At 38.7% G+C, this 17,607-nt stretch overlaps 1 long non-coding RNA gene across 1 annotated transcript; it reads left to right on the top strand.

Annotated features, from left to right (window-relative positions):
- The first annotated feature begins 16,962 nt into the window (after nucleotides 1-16,962).
- Nucleotides 16,963-17,366, top strand: LOC128869527 (uncharacterized). The gene is made up of 2 exons (XR_008455327.1): nucleotides 16,963-17,051; nucleotides 17,149-17,366. It is a non-coding gene; the product is annotated as an uncharacterized LOC128869527 (long non-coding RNA).
- The last annotated feature ends 241 nt before the right edge of the window (nucleotides 17,367-17,607 follow it).

The raw sequence follows: 17,607 nt of genomic DNA, 5'->3' as shown, positions 1-17,607 counted from the left end.
TCGCTCCTCTTGCAAGATTGGTCTGTTGTGGCAGTTTTGTCAATTATGCTGCAGTCGATCCGAAATTTGAGACAGAATATAATTGAATGTATCGCTTGTCATTCTCATATATTGGAAAAATTTTTTTTCATCCTGTCTCAAACTGTTATAAAGATGGTGAAATTCTCCGAGTTCAAGTCTTTCTTCGTTTATTGGATGCGCTGAAAACTGAGGTTTTTCCCTTACAGCATTATTTAGATGATAATATGCAGCAGTAGGCGTCAACAACAACATAGTTTCTTCCTCTGAATCACTCATTCCGCTGGTCGTCTTTAAAAAAATCTAGATTAATTAATTAAACGTGGTTTTCTCTGGAGAAAAAATACTCACTTGTTGTTTGCTTGAAAATCAGATCAGAAAGAAAGTTTGAGCGCGTCGTTGTTCCGTTCTGCATTTGCATAGATGCGCTCCCCTTTACACATAAACAACAACATCAATCGTATGATACATACACTTCGTCGTGTACGAAAAAGCGGAGAAGGAGCAGATAACTGTTCTATTCCCCTCCGCTTTAACCCAGCTATGTGTTCAGGTGCAAATGACTTTTTTGCGTGAAGTCTGATATAAAATAAGTTCTATTTACTCTTCTTAAATTTATATAAACTTTTCCAGGCGAAGTAAAAAAACTGACATATATTTGCTTCAACCGTATATTTGTGAGTACACAGGTAATACGTAAATATATGAATGATATAGGTAATATCTCATATTAGCATAACCTTTCTGCAAAAAATTAAGGAAACGATCACCAATCACGCCGGCAATGATACAATGAATTTTTCACTATAGCTGACTGCAGATTAACGTTTATATAATAAGTGTATATGTAACATTTTAAAATTTTTTAGAATTTTTTTTTTAATTTTTAATAATAAGTGGTCTTCCTCTTTCTCTTCCCCTTCCCCTTTCTCTTCCTCTTCCTCTTTCTCTTTCTCTTCCTCTTCCTCTTCCTCTTCCTGTAGCTATTCCTTTTCCTCTTCCATCTCCAGCTCCATCTTAAAAGCTTTCATCAACAGCTTCCATCTGATACCCATATTGTACAAACACATCCAAGGGTACCTTGGTCCACCTTTTCGGCTATATCTCGAGACCCTGGTCACTCAGAGATCTAAAAAAACTTAAATTTCAAAAGCAACTAACGCTCTTATCGCAGCTCTGTTGTATACAACACACAAAACTAAAGCTCGACGCTATGCTTTTGTCGCTGCTCTTATCGACGCTCTTATCGCTTATCACAGCTCCGACATGCACGCACCCTTAGATTCCTTGAAAAATTCCAGCTACTCACACATTTCTGTCCGCAAAGCCGCATATATGTACCCTATGATCAAAAAGTACCAGGAATGTTTAAATAAAACACAACAGAGTTAAATTTCAGGCAAATTTATATTATCTCCTTCAAAATATGACCCGTCTGAAGCAACACACATGTGCCAACGTTTAACCCAGTCCTCCAAACAGCCCCGGTTGGCCGACATGGCCTTCAGCTCCTTCAGCTCCTTCGTCGTATTCTCTTTGATCGGTGCGATAGCGCGTTATCATCACGCAAAATCCAAGAATTGTTTGCTCACATTTCCGGCCGTTTGCAACATACAGCATCTCTCAAAGGCTTCGAAATGGATAAATAATATTCTTTATTGACTGTCTGGCCCGATGGAAGGTACTCATGGTGCACTACGCCTTGGCAATCGAAGAAAACAGTCAACATCACCTTCCCGGTTCTTTTTGCTCATAGGGTATACATATCCCATCTTTTCACTGACGGACAAGAAGACGGTCGCAGTTGTTGTTTTTTATATGCATACATTTTGCGTTCGTTGAAGGTTTGTATATATTTATATACATATGCGTGTATGCGCGTTTGGCTTTCTGGATGCATCCATGGATATTGGAATATTTTCTCATCAATATGTGTATGTAAGTAGTTCAGATTTGAGTAAAGAGATTAAATATAGGAATGCATATTCATATGATTGCCTTTATGGCTGTTTTACATATAAATCAATTCAAAAGAAGTATGAATAATTTTGTATAGAAAATAAATTTATAAATAACAGGTATTAGAAAAGCTGAATACACTATTTTAAATCATCTAATTAAACCAAATATAAAAAATTAAATAAAAATATCGAACAAAGAATAATGTGTACAGGACTTGACCTGAGTCAAATATAGGACGATGTACTGCATACACAACACGTCTTTCACGATTGCGCTAAACTATAATTGCTAATGAACTTTTCTAAATCAGTCATTTATTCGATTCGCAGTTTCAGGTATATGCACATATTCTGCGTTAGTTGAAAGTTTGTATGCGTAATTATATGCATATGTATGTGTGTATGCGCGTTTGGCTTTCTGGACGGATATTAGAACGCTATTTTCTCAACAATATAATTTGGATTTGGTGCAAGAGATTAAAGACATATGTATATTACATATTTTCTGAAATACAAAAAAACAGTATTTTAAAGAAATTTTAATTAAAATAAACCCAAAAATTTTACCAAACTTTCCTGGTTTGAATTGTAAAAAAAATGTGCAAGGAAAAAAATATGACTTCAGGACTTGAACGTGAATTAAATACGTGCCAAAAAACACAACGAATAATTCCGCCACAAATTAACTGCCGCGCGGCCTTCTTAATCGCAAATTTATTCGCTTCGCTGTGGGCATGAAATAAGTCGAATCCCTTAGTAGTATGGCGAAAAATCTTATGAAATCCCTTAGTAGTGTGGTAAACGCAGAAAAAATCTGAATTCCTGTCCAAGCGTGGTAAGTAAATATAGAAACCCTCCACTTGCGTGGTAAATATCTGCGATCCTTCACTAGTGAGGAAAGTTGAATTTGAAAATTCCTTAGTATGAATCTACAGATTAGTACTCGAAAAAAGCTCATTTAACATTTGCTCCTTCTGATAACATCAAGATTCTCTGGTAATAGAGGCTCTCTCTTCTTTGTCAGCGCACAGTTCCATTATTTTTGAAAGCAATAACTGTTTATCGGCTTGAAGAGAACTAATTGCAGCTATCGCTTGAGCATTCGCGGATCGAAGTGCAGCGGCGTCTGTCAGAACTCTTTATAGGTTGAATTTAGGATTTTACTTTCTGGGACTGGTTCTGGCACTTGTTATTGCGGTGATATGTTCGCACTCGAAATTTGATGATGCGGGCGTAGTTGTTGACGACGTATCGGTAAATATTACGCTATGATCGTCGCAAGACGGAGGATGGGAGCGGATGGACCTCCGATGGATAGCAGCACAATTTATGCAAAAGAAGTTTTGATTAGAGCTGATTAGAAACTCAACATCAGCAGCAGAAGTGCCCGCACAGCTTACATGAAAAAGTTCACTGCACCGAGCACATAGCATTTTAGCTTAGTTGCGATCAACCTTTAGCTCACGTAAACAGGGAATTTGATGATTTTATTTAACAGCTACTTGATTTGTAAAAAAGAGTCACTGCCTCACGCACGCAACTTTTCAAATTATTAACTGTTAAATTATACAATTACAGCTGAGTAAGCTCGAAAACCTGGGATATGTTGATGTAACGGAGGAGGTTGATGGGACTTAGGTTGGAGCACTCCCCAGGCTGTTAAAAAAATTAAGACCTTAATTGTGTAGTTGCCAAACCCGGATATTAACAGAGAAAGTGCTAGTCTTTTTCTCTCAAAGATAATCACGGCTTCTGCAATAGTGATTAAATGGTAAACCTAGCTTTTCTGCTCATGTGGCGATCGTGCAATGAACTGTAAACACAGCTACGGCAGGGCTTTCTGCATCCTGTGTATTTTACTGGGGCCAAAGGCTGCTAAATAGCATTTTTCCGGATATACTTTCCTACCTTGATTATCCCGACCAAAGTGATAGTATTTTGAGAGATCTTTGCTGAGGGTCACACAATGTGGGAAGATTTTTACCCGATATTGTTATTACAATACCATGGGCATATGCAACTACTTTATTACCATTTTTTAAGGTTTCTGAAGAAAAATTATTGACAGTCAGGTTCTACAGAAGTGGAGAGATTGTCCCATCCTGGGGTGTGTCCGTGGCCGAAAACTTCTTGATGGATGTTTCGCCAAAATATACCCCTATCATTCGCCCGATTAGCATAAGATGATTAAATGAATGATTTTGAGAAGACTCAATTTAAGGCCCTCAGCCGTCTTATGTAAATGTCTCAGATGGATCTCTTATCTTAATATGTAAGCGTCAATACGAAACAGATTTGATGAGAAGATACTCTTTTAAAAGTTCCATAATTGGATGCGATTCAGTCGCTTGAGTAACTAAAATTGTTGCGTGTCGACGTGCCGTTTCTTCTCTACTGCTTCGTCTCCCAGAGAGCTGAAAGTGAGTATTTGTAGGCTATAACGCATGGGCTTCTAGGAGGAACTATGGATTTCTTAACCAGATAGAATAATTCAATTTGTCCACGTTACGACCCTGAGGCACTTGATCCGCGGGATTTTCCTTGGATGGCACATGCCATCAAGTAACTTTTCCCGTAAGCTCTTCTATTATTTGCAAAAAAAGTCTGTAGTAGAGATGGATACGACTATTTCGGAGTCTGTCCAGAAGTTTATATTTTCAAGCCACTCTAGGCTTCATTTTCTTCCCCCAGCTGATTGGTGAAGTACGAGGGGGGTTCAATAAGTACCCGTGTTAGAAATAACATAGTCCCCTTTAAGAAAGAAACACTTCTCCCAACGCTCCGACCAATTTCTTAACCCCTTCAAAAAATAGGATTTGTCGAACTCTCCAAAAGATGGGGAGAATACGGGGGGTGCGGCAGCAATTTATAATGCAATTCATGTAGTTTGGCGGCGATAACTCCGGATAAATGTGTTGGGACGTTATCGTGGTGAAACAGCAAAATACGACCGTGTATCCTTCAATTTTTTGTGAATGCGGTCTAATAACACACTGTAGTGTTGTCCAGTGATCGCTCTTCCTTTTTCTAAAAAACCATGAGAATGACGCCGTTCGCATCCCAAAAAATCGTTGACATGACCTTTTTGGCCGCTGGAACTGTCCTTGTTTGGAGCAGATTCACCGAGAGAAATTCATTGTTTTGATTGTTGCTTAGTTTCTGGTGTGTAATGATGAATCCAGGTTTTATCAATGGTGACAACTCGACGTAAAAATTCCTTCGGATCTCGCTTAAACTGCTCCAAACACTACTTCGAAATTAACAGCAGCCTCCGCTTGTTGTTGCTTGTGAGCAATCGCGGCACCAATTGGGCCTACACTTTATTCATTGTCATTCCGGTTGATACCTATGACCTCTGTTACTTCGCGCACTTTCGTTCGTCGATCAGCAAAAATCATGTCGTTGACTTTTTGAATGATTTCTTTGGTAACCACGTCTGCCGGTAACCACTAATGGGGCAAATAAACAAAGAAGATTCGAAAGGCGTGCCGGAGCTGACAATTTGTTTCGCTTAGTGACTCGTTAACTGGTAAAGTTGACAAACCGGAACAAATCTTCCTTCGGCAACAAATGGATTCCAAGTATTTTTTCGGAGTCTGTGTCATAGAAGTTTAAGGCCTTTTCAGAGCTCTCACAATCGAAAAATGTTGGGTGGTTTGCCAACAACTTAATTAATGTGAATCCTGCTGAGTTTAATATTTCAACTACATTACTTCTAATAAAATCTAGAGACTCCAAACTTTCGGATCCTGTAAGCAGGTCATCGACATAAAATTGTCGGCTGCAGCCAATATAACGCCATTCGCCGTATGCATGGACTGTGAGGTCGAAGATTGCGGTGCAGTTACGAAGGAAGCAGGATACTGGTATAGCAACATGTGAAGCGAACGGTTGCAAACACGACAACGATCTGAACGATCTGAAATAAACAAAGAAGATTCGAAAGGCGTGCCGGAGCTGACAATTTGTTTCGCTTAGTGACTCGTTAACTGGTAAAGTTGACAAACCGGAACAAATCTTCCTTCGGCAACAAATGGATTCCAAGTATTTTTTCGGAGTCTGTGTCATAGAAGTTTAAGGCCTTTTCAGAGCTCTCACAATCGAAAAATGTTGGGTGGTTTGCCAACAACTTAATTAATGTGAATCCTGCTGAGTTTAATATTTCAACTACATTACTTCTAATAAAATCTAGAGACTCCAAACTTTCGGATCCTGTAAGCAGGTCATCGACATAAAATTGTCGGCTGCAGCCAATATAACGCCATTCGCCGTATGCATGGACTGTGAGGTCGAAGATTGCGGTGCAGTTACGAAGGAAGCAGGATACTGGTATAGCAACATGTGAAGCGAACGGTTGCAAACACGACAACGATCTGATTTGCACCCTGAAATTAATTGCCCCTTTCGCAAACAATTTTTGCATAAGGGGACTAATTTAACAAACTCAAATTTCTGCTGAGCAGAAAGAAATTTCACAGTGTGGGAACATCGACTGTTTTGAGTTCGAAGTCATTAAGGCAGATTTTGTCCTTTCCGCATGCAGGAGTTTCTGTAGGCTGTGACTGATTGATAGGTGTTGGTAGCATTATTTAATATTGCCTCACATTCTCCCCATAATGGCAGGTTATCATAATCCAACTGTTCCTTCCACTTCGACCGAGTAAAGGGTCAACATTACCAGATGAATTATGATAGCGTTTGTGATAGCTTTAAACTGTCGAACAGATTTATAAAGTTTTTAAATTCCGAATATTCCCCTTTAAAGGTGCAACAAACGATGTTTCCGCGATTGGCGATTTATTTCTCGCGAATATAGATTTTATGACGGACTTGGTTTCCCATATTAGGAGAAAAAGTGGGTAAATAGTCACCACAAACCTCAATCAGAAAAACGGAAAATAGCTGTTGGACTAGGATGTGGTCATGCCGCGAAAAGATTGTCTACTCATTTGCGTAATAACTGTTAAGAAAGTAAATATTTATCCCGATAGCCAAGCGGCAATTAGGGCTCTCAGTTCGATGACGGTACTTTGGAAATTGATCAGGGGATGCTTGGTTTCACTTTCGATCGCATCCAAATTCTTTGACATAAGGCGCATCTGGGTACGTGGTCATAGCGACATTGCGGGAAACTGCTAAACGGTCGAGCTATCTAGAGCAGGGTATTGTGAGATAGTTTATTTTATTTTTTATTTATTTTCGACCTGTTGCCTTTGTTACATATTAAACATAAGAAACAGAAATAAAAGAATGCATTAATGAACTAAAACTTATCTCGATTTTCATTTTGAATTTTTCTTAAAAAAAATAAAAAAATAAATTAGCTGATTCAATTTACTATATATACAGATGTAAAATGAAGAATAATTTTGAAACTTGCGATCTAGTGAAAATGTAGTACTTTCTGCACTTCGGGTGAAAAAATGACGAAAAAACACTATACCGTTCCACAAGCTTTTGGAAAAATCTAATGAGGTGTAAGAATTGCTTATCCTCTATTGCGGGTTTTGGTCGTGAATATTTATGAGTCATTTCCGACCTATAGTCGACACACATTTTACTTTCCCTTTTGCTTTTGTTTACTAATATCACCGATGCTGCATGTAGTGGCGTACTTCGCCGGATGGTATAATATTATTTTCCAAAACTTATTTAATATTGACGTTAGTTTATCTTATACCGCTTGTCCTCGATTGGCTTCTCTGACGTTAATTCGATTTTCAGTGGCATAATATTGCACTTTGCGAGTGTAGTTTTATCTTCGAAATTCTATTCAATTCAATTCGAAGTTTATCCAATAAGTTATGAATTTCCCTAAGTTCTGTTTCTTGGAGACTCTCGTTAATGCTAAACTTGGCATGCCTATATATTTGTAGCCGCAAAACAACCATTCGTTTGTTCTTACTACAAAGAACCTCTTTACCCATCAATATCTATACTATAAAGGTGAATATCTGTACGCTGTCCGCGCATCACTACGAAACGACAACACCAAATGACGTAAAATTTTTTATACGTTCATATTTGCACCCAATGAAGGTTATAGGCATGTTTTTATGATGGAACTCCCTTCCCACAGCCCCCAGGCCGCGCCACCACTCTCATTCGTCACTAATAATCGAATATTTGCTTAAATTTAATCTAAAAAATATAAGTATTTCCTATTTCCCACTATTTATTGCACACTCTAGACTTCATAATCCGCATAAGCTGTTCAACTATGACCCAAATGCAAAGTTCAAAAACGGTTTGAGATAGAAAATTAATAAAAATAATTTTGCTTGATATTTTTCTGATTGGTTATTTTGATTTTTTCAACGAGGCACAGCCATGGATGCCGGATATTGTAATATTATGGTTGTTAATAAAAAATTATTTTCTATGAAATTATTGTCTGTTTTGAATTTTTCAACGAGGCATAGCAACGGATGCCGGGTATTGTAATATTATGGTCATTAATAAAAAATTATTTTCTATGAAATTATTGTTTGTAATTCTTTTATATACATATCCTAAGTAACTCAATCCCTGTAGGTCCCTCCATTTGTGGAACAACATCAAGACGGACACCACAAATAGGAGGAGGAGCTTGGCCAAACACCCAAAAAGGGTGTACGCGCGGGGACGCGGGTTCAAGCTAGTATACTATAAAGTAAAAGTAAATTGTAAACTGTCTTGAATTCTACAAAAACATTTTTTGTCCTTTTTACAATAACAACTAATACGTATTTTCAACCGTTTTCAGAGCATTGTCTTGGGCAAACCCCAGGTAAAACACTTAACAGACAAAATAGTGGTCTTCGTTCAAACGGTACTCGCGCAAACGGAGGTATAGTTTTGCATTGCTGTATATCAAAGTACCACGTGACCTTTCGAGGCCGTAGCACTGTCAGTCGGTCTTTCACATTATTACTCATTAGCTGGATATGACGGTATAATTCATCCATGTAACCTTAAATCGCTTTGATGGTCCTTCCAGGCGATTCGCCGGTAGTTTCATGTACAGCTGAGCAACAGGCAAACAAGAACAATTTCTTTGGGACTTTCCCACTATTTCAAGCATGTTGTGCGTGTTTTGTTTTTTAATCCCCAACAAGCAACACATCTCATTACATATATACTGCTCACTCGAAGTTCCTTCCTTAATCTGAATGTAATTCAATAGATATTCTAAACCGAGTCCCCCAGTTCTGCACAAAAACGTCAGTAATGGGTTTGGCCTCTTAGTTCCGTAGAGGGTACTTCTGGTCACTTACTATACTAGCCCATAATAGAGGTAAATTAAATAGTATATGTAACCGGAAGATGGTTCTATATGTAGAAGTCCACGTAAGTGGGGAAAGTTAGTGATCGCCATTCACCTAGGAGTAGCCAGGACGACTCTTCTTTATATGTCCAAGCATCCTCTGGATAGTTTCGGAGCACCCGTTCGAGAGCGAGCCAACATGAGAAGGCGAAGCATCCCAGGATAGCTGGCTGTGCGTTGGATTTGGGACCCGGCACATAAAAATCCCCCCAACACAGCCTCGGAAGAGAACTTCCTGCACTGGTGACGACATCTTCAAACGAACTAAGGATAACGATTTGCGTGCCATCATGATCAATTCCAGTTAGATCCCTATTATGTAAAAACCCTTTGTAATCCAAGTAAGCAGAGTGAAATCTTGCTGAAACGACTTGCAGGAAGGTTATCTGTTTCTCCGCCCTATTAAAATCTGGCAGGTCTTACAGAGCATTCAAGGCGCGTAATTTCAATTGACTTTGTGGTTTGGGTTGAGATAACTCCCCATCTGTCCTGGATCGAAGTCTGGCTCTGAACACAGATACCCATAAAGATCTGTGACAACCCTAGTATGGGCTCTCTGTTTTTATAGATAACTATAGGACTTACGGATACTACATACCCGTGATAGCGGCTGTAAGTTTGGCCCTATAAGCATTGAAAAGCCTAACAAAATAATTGAAAAAAACAGCAACAATACGAGTTCTACTGCAGACAAAGACAAAGTTGTACCGCCCTTTAGGAGGAGCTCTGTCATAAGGAGGACCCCTCCAGAAAAATCAGCAACTACAAGTAATACACCGGTGGAATTAACAGATTAAAGTCGTTTAGCGGAATTGATCGAGCGCATGGGAAAGGATATCGACGGACTGTTACAGTTCGTTGAATCACGTCGAAATGCACATGGCGACATCCGAAAAGCGTTATAAAATATAAAATGTTAACACACAGAAGTAACAATACAGCTGAAAATCGATAAGCGCACCACCAGCGTTATGTCTACACCAGCAAAAATAAATGAAACCACGGTGGCTAAAAAAACTGCAACTCTGTCCTCAAAAAAACTCTCTCTCTAGAACTCTCTAAAACTAGTCCTAATACATGGAACAAATATATTGCCAGACCCCAAGAAGAGAAGATCAAAATCTTCACAGAACTCACCTCCTAAGGATCCTAAAGAAAAATGGCAGAAAGTAAAAAGCAACAAAAAAAAGCCTGCAAACGATGGGAAGACCAGCAACCCAGTTCGTCCGTGTTCCGATGTGATCATTATCGGAAAAAATGGTAGTGGTGGAATCCAACGCTATGCTAAGCGAAATCGGCGATAAATTGAGGACAATTAAACCTACGCAAAAAGGTAGGCTACTGCTAAAGCTCAAAAGAAACGAAGTCAATAAATCATCTAGTTGTCAAACTGTTTTCAAAAAAGCCCTGGAAGGTGTTGTAACAGTCAACTTAAGAGCTCATTGCGTCACACTACAATGCAAGGGCCTTGTAACAGAACTGAATTCGGAGGAAGAGTTGCTGGACGCGATAGCAGAGCAAGCACAGGTAAAGAGATAAAAGAGTAAGGTGGTACCCAATCACTCTACATTTCGCTGCACGATGCCAAAAAGGTTCTGGCGCTGGTTCCCTTAAGGTGGGTAAGTACGTTGCCGGGTATCACAGGTCATCTTTCCAAAAAGATGTTACAGATGTTGGTCTTACGATCATGTAGCGACAGTATGTAAATCATGTGTTTGAAACTCTGCCGTTGTTGTGGTGAGGACGGCCACATGAAAGCCAGCTGTAGAAATGCCGAAAAATGCGCACCATGCGATGGAGCACATAAGGCTGGCAGCACAAAATGCCCGCGCTACCACGTTGCAGTACGTGAAATCAGGCGATGAGAATCCTGCAACTCAATGCCCGCCACTACAGAGCTCCTCAGGACTTACTCGGGCAAACAGTCGACGAAATGAAAGTAGACATAGCAATGCATTCGGAACCCTTCGGAGTGCTGAAATCTCACAGCTGGCTAGCAGACAACGAAGAATAAGTAGTAATCTGGGCTGTAAACGACAAAGTTCCTCAGAGCAGAATGTCCACACTCTCGTGGATGAAGTTGGACGACATACTCTTTGTGAGCTGTTATGCAGCTCCAAGATGGTCAATCCAAAAACTCTATCTCAATGACGGCGGCACTAGAGCTAGACTTTAAGGATGAGCGACCGATTCTAATTGCGGGTGACTTCAACGCGTGGTCCAGAGGATGGGGCAGCACGTATACAAACGCAAGGGGGGAAATTGTAGAAGACACGTTTGCAGCAATGGACGAGGTATTGGTCAACACTCCGGGGCGCTCTATAATTGACTTAGCATTTGCCGTTCGTACCACAGTGAATCGCATAAATTTGACGAGTCAATTTATACTCATAGCGTTGACATGGCCGTTGTAAACGATATAAGGACTGTAATGCCAAGGACTGCATCTAAGACAGTCAAGAAAAGATGGAAACAAAAAGATTTCAACGCAATAACTTTTGTACAAGTATGGACAGGCACATACAGTGGCTCAATAAAGAACTCGTACACCCAAGTGATACGGTTTTAAATAAAAAAATATATATTAAAATGCAAACCCAATGCGTTTATGTGTCAGATTTATTTTCATTCTTGAAGCGTGTTTTTCAAGACTACAAAAAACATAAACAAACTTCAATTCATTCGTGCATAGAAAATACAAACATAAAAACTTAGTTAAATACATGACAAAGAAGAACTCAGACATTTATATAAAGTAGAGTTAGGAAAAAATTATTTAAGAAAAAAAAATTATAATTAATATTTAGTCGGCAAGCCTTTATTTTTTCTCACATCATTCAGTCTTCTTGGCATGGACTCGACCATCTTCTTCCATGGATCTTAAAGGATCTATTTTCTCCCACTCTTCTTTAATAGCATCTTCTAGGTCTTTCTTGTTCATTATAATATGATTTTCAGTTGGTTTTCTAAATGTGGCCACACTCGTTCAATTTCATTGATGTCTGGAGATTGTGAAGGTGTTACAAGTACTTTTAGGGCAGATTTACATAAGCCATAGACGGACATCAGGTGCCTTATACTTGAGATCGTTGTGTTGATAGTACTGGAATTAATTTCTCACTTTTCAGCAATTTGGACCCAAATTTTCTTCCATAATTTTTAGGTATAGTTTGTGGTCTATATTGCCGTTAATGAAGCACAAATTTCTACCATTACCAACCCACGCCGTCACGGAGAAGAAGGAAGTTGATGTTGCTGTGAGAAAAATGCTAGCCGGCACTAACGAAAATATGGTTGTTAGGATCACAAAACCCTATCAACGGCAATAAGTACAGGATTATGTAACTCTCGCTACTGAAAGCGCAGAAAAGCTACTCAAGCAAAAACATATCAAAATCGGATGGGTTAGTGCAAGGATGAGAGCTAGCACATCTCTAAAGCGGTGCTTCGGTGCTGGACACTTTCCATCAAACTGCAACCAGACTGAAGCGGAAAAGGTATATGGATCCGATGCAGAGAAACTGGGCACAAAATGAAAGAGTGCACCAAAGAGCCCAAGTACTGCCTATGTACTGATGCTAATCGCAGCGAGACAAAACATATGCCAGGCTCGGGCAAATGCCTGATGACAAAAAAACATACCAAAACATGATTATACCCCAAGGAAACATGCACAGGAGTAAAAATGCAGACCTGCTAATGAAGCAGGAGGAGTTCAAGCTGTTTTGATAAGCGAACAGTATGCTCAATCCGAGAAAGCTTGGATCGAAGACAAGTCGGGACAATTAATCATAGCGGGAGGCTTCAACTCAAAAGCAACCGAATGGGGATCGGCGACAACGAACTCAAGAGGTAAACGAGTGCCGGACATGGCAGCTAGATTAGATTTAGTGGTCCTCAATACAGGAACGACTACGTACCGAAAACTTGGTTGCGAAGACACTACACCTGGCATAACCCTAGCATCAGAAAGCATAGTCACAGTTACTAGAGACTGGAGAGTCCTGGAAGATTACAATGGGAGTTACCAATAATACATCACATTTTTTCATTGAAATGGGAAACCAAGGAGTGCGCTGAAATCGAAATAAAAGTGCACGCTCCTTGCAACTATTGACGAAAATAAAACGACGATCTGTACGAATAGTACAGCAAAAACACTAGTCAAGACAACAATGCGATGCATTACGATAGGTTGCAACGCATCTATGCCTAAAATAGATGAGAACAAAAAAAGAAATGATGTATACTGGTGGACACATGAGATCGCAGAACTTAGAGATATGTGCACCCATAAGCGTAGAAAGTATACTAGAGCCAGAAGATTGAGCCCGGCGATAACGGAATCCGAAGAATAGAAAAAGAGCAGAAAAGAATGGAGGAAACTTATAAGCGGAAGCAAAAAAGACAAATGGGAAGAGCTAAGAATCGATCTAAACAGTAACCCATGGGGGTTGGGCTACAAAATCGTTATGAAAAAGCTAGGAGCCAAATCCATTGTTGCTGAAATGGAAATCGAAGTGGTAAGGAAAATAGTCGACACACTCTTCCCATCACACTGTGATGAACTCGAGTATGAAACAACGGAACCTGTCCCATTCACAGAAGAAGAACTAAAAGATGCTGCTGGAATATAAGCTACGATGAAATCCTTAAAATAGAGATGCCTGAAGATGTGCATTTAGTGGGATACGAAGATGACAGTGCAGCTTTAGTAATGATTTGAGTTCAGCCATGGCTAGAGGACCATGGATTGAAGCTGGCCGCAGAAAAAATAGAGATAATCCTTCTAACCAACAGATGTATTCCATTAGAAGTAGATATACAAGTACTCGATGCCACTTTATCGACAAAAGGAGTGGTCAAATACCTAGGAGTGCAATTAGACACAAAACTAACTTTCTGTGCGCACATAAATCATACTGCTACAAGAGCTGCCAAAGTAATCGGCATGTTAAGTAAGCTCATAGGAAACCTTGGAGGTCTAACGCTGAACAAACGAAAACTTTTAATGGACACGACGAACTCGATTCTCTTATACGGATGCGAAATATGGGCAGATTCGCTAAAAGTGCAATGCCGGCGGAAAACTCTGCAATCTGTGCAACGCACCTGCGCTCTCAGAGTGGCTTCTTGATACAGAACAGTATCTGAGCCCTATATAGGTATATTCTACAATAGCACAAGAGCGCAAACGGATATGGGAGGCAAAAATCACAGGAATCCCAGTACTACGCTTCTCCGATATTAGAATTCAAACGCTGACACTTTGGCAGGCAAGATGGAACTCTGAACGGTACGGTAGAAGGACAGCGAGACTAATATAAAAAAGTGGGTGGAAAGAAAGCTCGTTGAGGTTAACTCTTACCTCACACAGTTTTTGTCCGGACATGGATCCTTTCGCAAGTATTTGTGACGAATGGGAAAAGTAAGCTACCAAACTGCATATATGGAGATACTGAGTTTGACGATGCGGAACCCACCTCTATTAAATGCGAGAGGTGGAACATAGAGAGAACAGGTATGCAACAAGCTATTGGTGTATTTCCATCTGAAGAAAAAAAAAGAAAAAATGATGATAGACGAAGAAAAATGGAATGCCGCCGCAAATTTCGTCGAGGATATTATCCGAAAAAAGAGACGTTAAATGGAAACTTAGGCTGAAGAGCATTGAGCATAGGTTTCTCAAAACAGGCGACCCTGGACGCAGGGTGAGTAAGTAAGTGTCCTTCTTAGTACGCCGTCTTGGCCCTCTACCTCGAAGCAATGCGGAGGTATATTTTTAGTGGAATCACCACACACGTAGTAGCGACGGTTAATATATGGTGCGAAAGCATTTTTAACCTAACATCACTGCCAAAAAAAAATAAAAAAATATTATCGACCCACCCCATGTTTAACTGTCGGGCGTAGGTTTTTTTTCCAGCAACTCTTCATTCGGTCTTCTCCAAACATATGACTGTCCATCTGACCTAACTATATTAAAATTGCTTTCATCTGCAAATAAAATGTGCTTCCAGAACTTCCAGAATTCGAAACCCTTATCCCCATTACGCTTTGCGAATTTTATTCTCTTGTGTCAGTTACTCTCGTTGAGAAAAGGTCGTGCAACTCTTCCATTATAATTATTCTTTCGCATCACTATTTGTATACTTTCAAGATTGCAGTTAATATTAAGGCGTTGGGCGACTTCTGTTCCGAGCTTAGGAGCGCTCAAATTAAGACTTTTCTTAACTATTCACCGCTCATCTGCATCAACAACAGTTTTGGTCATCCCGATTTCTTCTTATTTTCCAAGGATTTTGTTTCTTTGCAACGTTTCATCACGCCGTATAGAGTCGAACGGGGTCTATCCACTATTTCTGCTGTTTCCCAAACGGTTTCATCCTTTTCATGATGACTAATAATTAAATACTAGGATCGCCCGTACGTCGAAATTTCGACGTTATTTGACGTTATATAAATACGGAGATCAAAATTTAGTCATACCTTTTTTTAGTATTTATAGCTGAAACATATATAAATGGATAGCTTATGTTGAAACTTTTTACATGATCTATGTGAATAGATGTAGCAAAATTAAATGTGAAAAATATTCCGTTTTACCTGTATTAAGCGATCCTATATTGGTCTATTTCAAATATCATAATTTTTTTATTCATGAATTGGAAACATTTAATTTCATGTATTACGGAAAAAAAATTATTTTTTTTGAAAAACCATAATAAAAAATAGTCATTAATTAATTCATGACCATCATAAATTCTGAATGAAATTTATAATAGTATGCATTCACAATAATATAGCAATGTTTCTTATTTCACCTTCACATTATTCGTTTATACGTTTCAACATTTAGGTATATGTGTATGGCAACAGGGCTGGTTGTAACAAAAACTTAGCAATAAAGGCTATATAGCATGTATATACATACATAGCAATATTGTTTTGTATTTCATCTTCACACTATTCTATTATGCGATTATATACATAATATATATAGTAATTTTCAAACAAACAACTATGCTGCCATTACAGTGCGACTATATACATATATGTAAAAATATATTTCTCCCGCTCCAACACACTATTAATACAGGTAAAATAGTGTGATTAATTTTACCTGCACCTATTCACTTATGTATCTATTTTAATACATTGTGCAAACCGTCTCCACATATGCTATCCATTGGTATCATATATGTTTCAACATTTTTCTCTAACTATAAATACTAAAAAAAAGTACGACAACATTTTGCTCTCCGTTTTAATATATACATAGACTTTTTACGCTTTCCACAGTACTACCGACCACTATGAAATATATCTAGGGTGCTTTGTTCAGCTGCATGAGAAGTTTTAATATCGATAACTATGGTTTGACAGTGGCAAACTGTGTAAGGTTTGGTGTTTTTGGAAGATGGCTTGATTAGAGTAACTGATTTCTTCTTCTTCGATTCGGCTTTGATTAATAAATGACAGTAAAATGGGATGACTGAAAGTTATTGTTGCATTGGGTATGCGCGACGAACCAAATTTATCTATTTGCCATTTATTCCATTCTTCTTTTCTCTTCCTTTGACATTTCTAATTTTAAAAACGTTGTTGTTGCTCGAATGTCAACACCTTGTATATATACACCTTGCTTCCACAGAATACTTCCAATACCGCAGAAGACGCCGAAATGTTGATTTGTCATCGGTCTCAACTTGTTGGCTTTTGCCTTTCGAAAACGTAGTAAATTTTACGTAAGGATCTTCGCTTAGGTATCTATAAAATACAGCATGCGCAAGAGTTGAAGCCATATGCTCCTTGCTTTCTTTACAGTTTTGTTGATTGTGCTCCTTTAAATTTATTATTCAGATCTATTGGTAAATGTAGTCAAAAATTGGACTCATCAAACGGAACATGTAACTCGTAGCCGTGGCGGACGCAAGCTGCATATCATACCCAAAAACAGACACCATGAAATTATCAACCAGTTTATAAGAAAAAAATAGTCCTTTCAATAATATTTCAGTTTTGTATTATCATTTAAAATTCTAAAGCTCTTAAAATACACCGTCTACATTTCCATTTCATTTCATTTTGTTTCGTTTATTTCAAGTCTAAAATATAGTAAAGTTTTTTACAGACCTCTTAAACGTAGTATAAGCTTAAATTATTAAAGATAGTTAAATAAATAAATTCTAAAATCTCCTTTCTTCACACCGAAAAGTCAAGCGGAATAGAACTCGATATCCTATTGAGATCTCTTAGTGCGCGGGTAAGTCTCTTAATACGCAAAGAATTTGCATTATATTTCTAAAATGAAATCAGGGA

Source organism: Anastrepha ludens, chromosome X (genome assembly GCF_028408465.1).
Source record: "Anastrepha ludens isolate Willacy chromosome X, idAnaLude1.1, whole genome shotgun sequence".
NCBI classification, from domain to species: Eukaryota; Metazoa; Arthropoda; class Insecta; order Diptera; family Tephritidae; genus Anastrepha; species Anastrepha ludens.
The sequence above is the reverse complement of the archived record's forward strand: the minus strand, read 5'-3'. Positions and strand labels throughout refer to the sequence as shown.